Source organism: Glandiceps talaboti, chromosome 3 (assembly GCF_964340395.1).
Source record: "Glandiceps talaboti chromosome 3, keGlaTala1.1, whole genome shotgun sequence".
Classification (NCBI taxonomy): domain Eukaryota; kingdom Metazoa; phylum Hemichordata; class Enteropneusta; family Spengelidae; genus Glandiceps; species Glandiceps talaboti.
Window position 1 is genome coordinate 18,161,961 of NC_135551.1, and position 9,298 is coordinate 18,171,258.

The window sequence follows — 9,298 nt, forward strand, 5'->3', positions numbered from 1 at the left end:
CAAATGAAAAGAATGTTCCTTTGAAAAAACAACAGCCGACTGTTTGCTTGGAATTTAGTGTCTTTATTACTTTCATGCTTATAATTATATTTTTTCAGAAGTTTAAGCACATGCAGTACGTAATGTCTAACACTTTTCAACGTAAAGGACCGGAATTCCTTGAAAATCAAGATGTATCACATACCTATTTCACAGCAACGAGGATTCCTCTGGGATTCATAAATGTTGACTAGCTTTGCTATGACATGGCAAACTTTTACAGTGAACTTTTTGCCTTTGTGAACCTTTACCCAATTTATTTTCATTAACCTACATATTGATTAACTCTCCCTTTGACACCAAAACAAGATTTATGTAAGTACCAGATTAATCTTTGATAGTTTAGTCAACTTTTATGTTACATTTGTGTTTTGTCCAATGTTTCCATATTTATTCCATTAATCAGCAAGAGAAAAATCCCATCACTCGTCATCCCCAGTGACCACAAAGTGGTACATTTATCACTGAAGATGTTTTCTAGCTGCTGTTATATCAACTTTCTAATAATCGTCTACACTGCTAGTGTTTCTGTGTTCCAAAGTCATGACTCTCATCAACTAATGGTTTGTTGCGCCCCCACCCCCACCCCCTTACTTGTTTTGCCCTCTTGAAATGAGATGCTGGTGCCCAGTACATAAGATGATCTTCAATGATGCATTATGGGAAATAAGAGGAAATTGCAATCCCACCATCTTTTAATGATGCATTATGGGAAACATAGCATCATTCCTTAGATTGACATGAATTTATCACTTTTGTAAACCATATTCTTATACACAAAAATATCTAATCTTGGTTACACTGACTCTTCCTTCCATGAGTTGGTGTTATGGCAACGGCATATATAATCTAACCATCCTTTGATCTACACATGCTCGATTTGGGTGGGGCTGCAAATTTGCTTTTGATCTTTTTCAGTTTTTAAAAAAATGTCCAAAATGACAGGAAAACATACAAAATGAACACTGTAAGTAATAGTTACATTAATTTTGATATCAGTGCCAAAGAGTTGTGATAACGAAGTATCCATAGCAACATTCAGCAGGTGGAGCGATGTGCAAGTTGTTATTAGTAACAGTTAAGTGACTCGGCATTTGAAGAAATTCAACATTTTGATTATTGGCTCCTATAATGTCCAATCACTTGAAATATGGATATCTACAAATACACATTTCTTCATGCTTGGAACAGTAACTACCACGAACATCATAACACCCCATATTTCCACAACATCGGTCATTGCTCTCAGGGTCACACAGGGCTCCTTTTGGGATGCGGCCAACACACTGAGGAAGAGTGTAGAAATAAAGAAAGTCATTCATAACTCAAATCTTGCCAGAAAGGTGAGAGTTAACACCATGACATTAAATATAGCATTAGCCAGTTTACATCACTAGAAGTGGTTTGTGAAACAAAGTTGATATATGATATTAAATGTTCCTGATGACACTTGCATGTCAAAATCAAACTCTAGAAAGATGTTACAGTGTTTAATATGATGGTATATACACCATAAAGGGACAAATAAAATGAGAGCCCACCATTCAAAATTAGTCAAAGTTTCTTTTGGATCAGAGAAACCCAGTAATACTGTTCCTGTCCTTAGTATTATTAAATTTCTTCACTTTCAGCTTACCGAATTTTGTTTTTGCACTTTGTTTTGTTGGAATTTCATCATCCAGTGTGGTCCAGCTGTTACTGTAGTAACAGTCAATAGTAAGAAACAGATGAATATGATATAAGTTGATCTCATCCTGGAAATTCCTGTCACAGCAAAGAAAAAGAAAAGTGTATCAATCATATTCAGCATAAGGAAGAACCCAGTGTGATTATGTAGTGCATTTGTGTCCGACTGACAGTTTGAATAATTGATATTTGTATTTATTGGACAAATTAGAATGTGAATTGAAAACAGAAACAATACACAAATCAACATTAGATAGAAGTTTTTTTTCAAATGCATCACTTGGAGTCACACACAGAGTTCCTGTGTTTGTGGCGATGTGTTTGAGGTTATGTTGATTGATGGAGAGGTTTACTTATTGTCATTCATAGCAAGTCGTGTTTGCTGGGTATCGTACACCCGAGACCGGGCCCTCTCTATAGGAAATCTTAAACAATGGATAAAACTGTCAATTTCGAGTAACCTAAAAGAAGAGAAACAGCACAGTGAAACACAACACAGAGCAATGCATCACATCACATTACAACACAACACAGCACAGCACAGCACAAGACATCACAATGCATTACAACACAAGACATCACAATGCATTACAACACAACACAACACATCACAATGCATTGCAACACAGCACAAAATGCATTACAATACTGCATATTACAACACATCACAATGCAGTACAACACTTCACAATTCATTACAACACAGTACAGTGCATATAACATTACAGCACAAAACAATGCATTACAACGCAACACATCGCACTGCATCACAACACAACACAACACAACACAACACAGCACAACACAGTACAATGCATATTACAACACTAAACAATGCATTACGTACGACACAACACAACACAACACAACACAACACAACACAACACAACACACCACACCACAACAAAGCCGACAATTCAAACTTATGTATTGGATTTCAAATAAAGGCCATGATAGTGATATGCCCACAAACACTTGATTTGTTTCTGATTTAGATGATATACGATTAGTAGAAATACTCAGGCTTTTTCTGATCGAGAAATTCAGGAAAATGTTATTAGTTGTATTAAAGTGTAGTTACGTTTCTTATATAATGCTAATCGTGATAAAGATATTCGAAATTGTGAAAAATTCTCCCAAGTCCAAGTACCTGGGTGGATTGGAGTAAGTATTCCAAATTTCAAGTTACACATCTCCATTTGAAAATTTACTTCTCATGTCACAAGGAAAAAGATTTCTGCGAAAATAATAGTACCTAAAGACTCTTTCGATTGACAGTGATTTAGGCACGTATCCGTAGCAAACATTTGGTTTTGTAAATTCATTTTCCAAAGAACATGTGACTGACGACGTTTCGTACGGATACATTGATCACTGACTTGGATTTTGCGCGAGTTGGTGTAAGGTTTCTGGCGGACCAACTATCACTTTGCCGCCAAATTATCTGACACACAATTTCTGGTGTTTCTGTAATATTTTGTTTCGTCTAAAGTCAATACAAAATACATTACTTTACGTTGAAATTGTCTCAAAATCATGACAAAAAATTTAAAAATTAAAAGGAAAAACCCTGAAAATTAATAAATAAGCTTACGTATCGATCAGTCATATTTTTTCTAACCCTGATATCCGGAAGTGAAGGGATAAAGGATATTAGAAATTATACTCACCTTAAATTACAATATAATACTGTTCAAGCTTATAGACAACTTTGCTTACTTGACAACTTGTACTATATAGTGTACCGCGCCGACCGATGTCTGCAACTGAACATGTCCGTCCACACAATTCCCACAAAATCTTATATTCGCGCATGCGTAGTTAAACATACTTTAGTATTTGCAAGAATTATGAGCCACATACGCGTACACTGCCGATGCTTAAATTTTGTGTATGATTTATTTAGACCCAAGACAGTTCACTTTGTTACCCATGTGGCTAGTTCCCTTCATCAGAATTGTACAGTTTCGAAGATTGGTTCACGCTTGGGTTGAGATTCACTTTCTGAAATATAAACTTTATTAACCTGTTAATACCTATTCGTCTGACAATCTGGAACTAAATGTGCATACAATATTTATATGAAATGTAGAAATATTGTTGATAACAAAAGTTAGTGTTATTGAGTAAGATTTCAAAGAACGTTCTAAAATGGTCCTTAGTTAAAAAAAAACAGATAGTTTTACGACTAAGTAAAATAGTTGAGCAATATGATCGATTTTTGCTTGCTCTTGATTCGACATCCAGACTCGCAACCCATTTCTTTACCTCAGTTTATCAATGAAGAAAATTTCAACTACATAATTTTAATATGTTGTATGGCAAGTCTCCTACGTCACTTCCGCCAAACTTCGGATGGATAACAACTATGTACATTTTAAGTGAATCAACTGAAACCAATGCACTTTATTATCTAATTAAATTTAGTATTCATGTCTTAACAACGTGAATTCACAGGCTATCCGTCCCCTTTAATATAATCAATTCAAGGAATACATTTCAAATCTGAACAGAGTTATTATTTATGAAGAGTTTCTTATATCATTCAGATACTTTAATCGCCGCTAGTAAGCCGTGCATTTGTAACATCTCATTCCACCAAACTAATGAACCGTATCATTCGATGGCAGAATTTCTAGCTACATCCCGAAATTGTCACTAGCTGCCACCCCGCATCTTATAGAGAAAAAAGCCACATACTGCTATAGGGTGATTTAATGATTGTATTATTCTCATCAAATTTTATTGTAATCAACATGAATACGATACTACATGCCGTTTTGTTTCCCCAAGTTGGACTCTTGACTTTTAAACTAAAAAGAGCAAATATAGCGTAGATATTTTGTCTCGACCGATTGTACAAAACAGAGACGAGTAGATGCTATCAGACTGAGCAGTTTCTACGTTTGGGACGATAACATCATATTGTGTTATCCTGTAGCCACGACTCAGGCATTAATGTTAGTAATCCATAAAAGTTCATCTTGCTTGACGAGTGAACAACCTGAGTCTTCGTACAACTACACGTGTAAGAAATCTGTAAGTTTGATCAGCAAATTTATAAGTCCGTGGTCTAATTAGTGTACTGCATTGTTGCATAAACCCTCTCCAGGGTCTAAGGTTGTCATAGTTGTGTATGAAATGTTTGCGAATCACCTATTAGTTATGAATATAGTCAGTGACCTAAAGTCCACGGTTGTTTGACATTCAGCTATAGCTAGGGGTTCAGTAGTCTAGCTGCTAGACCAAGCTTTCTTCCCACAGGCATTTGTTTCCCGAGTTATGTCTCAGAATATTTCTATCAGAATACAATAAAATGTCGATAATATCGTTAATATTGACGTACTTAACCAATCTGATTAAAATCCGATGTAGATGTCGGCTAATCGTGCATTGCTATCTTACCATCGTTATTTAGCTTGAATTGACCTTCGTAGTAGATGTTTACGTTTTTAGCCTGATCGCCTCCTCTACGAGGCGATCAGGCTAAAAACGTAAACATCTACTACGAAGGTCAATTCAAGCTAAATAACGATGGTAAGATAGCAATGCACGATTAGCCGACATCTACATCGGATTTTAATCAGATTGGTACTTAACCAACTATATATGGAAAGGGGTAAAATTACATTTGTTTCTGTGATCGCGCAGGTTCACTCACAGCGAAAGAAGATACGATACTATACGATACGATACGATACGATACGATACGACAAGCAACCGAAGGTCGCTTTATTGAGGGCGTTCTGGTGCAAAGCGGTCTTCGGTTGTTTATCGTATCGGAAGAAAGTCCGAAGGTTTAGCAGCAAGGCTAGGGATTCAGAAAATAACCCAGTATAATGGCTCCAGACCTTTTATGGTGTGCCATCATTGGTTGCGATGACAGAGTTCACCTGCCTCACTATCGTAGTACATAGTATGTACTGGACTGACATTTCAACGTAGACATTGAGTTACCTAGAAAAGACTCACTAATCTTGTGATAGGTACACTCAAGGTCTATCAACTTTCCTTGTCCGGGGTGACAATAAACAGGTGAATATAATTATGAGAATTTACTAGAAACATTAAAAGACTGTCCGTAAGGCAACAACTCTCATACATGATTCAAGTCATCCCGTCCTTTATATGTCAGCTATTCGGCACTATCTGATACTATGTAATAAAGATAAATATCGTAAATGCAATGAAGTGAAGGGAGCGCCTTCAGTATTTACTGGGGGTTGGGGAATGGGGGGGGGGGGTTACTCGTAGGAGGGACATGTTTTAGAAAATGGGATCAAGAGAGGGTCACGTTTTACTTTGATTCGTTGTATTTTCTAACTTTGCATTATTTTGCGATTTTTTTGCATCCCACCGCTGCCACCAGTTCCATTTCCCAATGCTGCCACAGTAGTTAGGGATTAGGGTTAGGGCTAGGTACCGTAATATCAGACCATATCAATCAAATCGCTACTGACACTGAGTCATGCAGTGAATTGATTGTTAGTTGTGATATGATGAGAGGAGTGGGTCTCACATGTGTATAACGGGAAAGGTTGGGTGAGATATTATGGATAATGTTGTGGAGGTGTTGATCTCGGTCTCGACAATGTGAGCGTGTACCCAACTAGTCTTTAGTACATAGTTCTGGCCTGCAGGTCAGCCAATTATATCCAAACACCGGTACGATGATGTAGTGCCTTCACACAATTGACGGTGGTGGTGGTGGTGGTGGTGGTGGTGGTGGTGGTGGTGGTATAGAGGGAAAGAACCAATTAATACCTTTGAAACTATCAATGTGGTGGAATCAAATCCTTACTATTGATTCAGGGACTTGAAGTGTCTTTTTTCATGTCTGACAGCATTTTAAACCATGGTTTTTACATATCTAAACAAAGCGAGGGTCATATCTTAGTGGAAGGAAATTGAGGGTCACATTTTATTCAACAGACCGGGGGCCTGCTTTACCACCACCCCCACCCCACCCCACCCCGTTCTTGTAATAACTCAGGGCTCCCTAAATTCCCTGCTACAGTAATTGTAAATTTATGATTAAATTTGAACACAATGACATTTGGGATTGACTGAAAATTGAATTATTTATGCTTTTAGACTACCACTACTTCTATTGTACCGTTCGTTTTAGTCTCTATTGATACCGAATATAAATAGATGGCTACCTGCCACATACAGTTTTACTCGGTAAGCAGTAGAGTGTACTGGGCATATATTTTTTGAGACCGTACAACAATAAAATATCCTACATCACCGATTTATTCAAGGCCAAATGCAACAACCTATACTGCCATACCGTGAATATGCTGTCCGGACCCACTTGCACGTTATCGGTATGGATATGGGTGAAACGGTATATATACACATTGTTCAGGGTGTGTGGTGAGGGGGTAGGGCGTTGAAATGACGTTTAGTGCTTTTTCTGTGTATCGGAGAACACCATTCTCAGTGGGGGGGGGGGGGTTTCACAGAGATGGTTGTGGTTTTACAAAAAATGGAATACAAAAATAAAATTTGAACGAATGACATGATGAAGTTCAACATTGTATTTACCAGAAACACGATTGAACTGTTTATCTCTTTCAGATACCTTGATCGAGATTCTTTTTGTCAATTATTGCTAGGGAGACGATTTAGGTTTGGAAAATCAACGTGCTGTGTTTTATTTGTCTTCAATGTCAACGTTAATACAATCATTCCTGTAACATCTGGTTCACTTTAATAAAGCCATCTCATTTAAATATTGTGTGTAGATATATGTAGAACCGTGGTATTAAACATGAGAAAAAGTTATTCTGCAGTTGAATGTATATTAAGACATATTTTGATTTCAGATTGTTTGCAGACGATTCGAACCTTTTTCACACTTTTCCCACAAAGTTCAACAATATTGACCTGTCCATAGTAAACCACGAGTTTCATAATGTGACGGCTTGGTGTACTGCAAACAAGCTCACAATAAATGAGTCTAAAACAAAGTACATTCTTATGAGAAGTCGTAGGTTTTCACCCAGTGTCAGTGGAACTCTTTATGTAAATAGGAATGCTATTGAGCAAGTTAATTATGCGTCGTTTGTTGGTATTGTCATTGATGAACATCTGCTTTGGAAGGAACACATTTGTCATGTAAATAATATTATAAGAAGAAAAATAGGCGCCATTTTCAAACTGAGGGAATTCGTACCGAAACATGTACTTACTTTTCTCTACACCACTTTCATCCAACCTCATATATCCTATGGGTTAGAAGTCTGGGGAAATACTTTTCATTCATATTTAGATTGTATTTTATTATCCCAGAAAATGGCTATGCGTGCTATTTCGCATAGCCATTTTCGGAAACATTCTTCTCCTCTTTTCAACCAATTAGAAATTCTCGACGTTTTTAAGTTACACAAGTATTTAGTAGGGGTTTTTGTTTACGACTTAATACACAATAATTTACCACACTCTATAACCGATTATTGCACGCTGTTGACTTATGAATACAATACACGACAGAAGGCTCAGGGCAATTTATGTATTCCGCCAGTGAAGACATCAGTTGGACAACAATCAATATCATATACAGGTGCAACTACATGGAACGACATCAAATACAATATCAGGAAAGAACCAACACGACATAGTTTCAAGCGGTCACTTAAAATTGATTTACTAAAAGAATATATAGCATAGTTGGCATTCTTCAGCGAACTTTCTTCTCATCACTTTTAAAATGACTTGGATTGGGATGGGGGTTGGGGGGAGGGGCTAGTGCGTTTAGTAACACCCGTGAATGTTTAACCATTAACCATTAATGTAAGGGGTCAGACTTGATTAGCAAAGTTATTTTCTGACTCCCATTGCCTGTATAAATTGTGTATAAATATTTTTTTTTCCAAGTGATATGTAATTATTTATTGTACAGGTAATAAAAATCAATCAATCAATCAAAATCAATCACATATAAATCCCTCTCTTAAAATTCGTCAGCTAAATCTGCTTGTAGATATGACCTGATATGAAACTTTATGAAACATGTGACCCCTGACATCATTACTATGTGTACCACGTTACATAGAACTTGATGCCTGCACTGTCAGATACAGGCTAATTTCAAAACACTCACTAAAACCAATAGCTACATTAACAAACTTTTCAGGACATGTGCACTTTGTTATGGTTATAAGTATATAACAAATTATATTGAATTGGAAGTATGCATTCTTCAGATATAGCATGATTACTAAAATCATTGATTATGCAAATGACTCACGAAATCTAACAGTTTCATCAATAATCTTTATAGGAGATACTTGTACCCTGGCATCATGAACGTATGCCAAGTGTTATAAACAATTTGAAGCTTGCACTCTTCAGATAGAGCCTAATTACTGAAAATCATTAATTATGCATATAACTCATTAAAACTAAAAACTACAATATCAAACTTTATAGGACACATGCTCATTGTTATCATCAATGTATGCACTATTGAATTTAAAGGTTGCATTCTTAATATATATAACCTAATTGCTGAAAATCATTTATTATGCAAATGACATTGTATATTTACCAAAACCTAACACCCTAA

The 9,298-nt window shown here is 36.4% G+C and overlaps 1 long non-coding RNA gene across 1 annotated transcript; it reads right to left on the reverse strand.

Annotated features, from left to right (window-relative positions):
- Positions 1–627: 627 nt before the first annotated feature.
- On the reverse strand, positions 628–3,484 carry LOC144432909 (uncharacterized). The gene is made up of 3 exons (XR_013480752.1): positions 3,396–3,484; positions 1,676–1,803; positions 628–1,325 (listed from the first exon to the last, which is right to left on the reverse strand). It is a non-coding gene; the product is annotated as an uncharacterized LOC144432909 (long non-coding RNA).
- Positions 3,485–9,298: the final 5,814 nt, after the last annotated feature.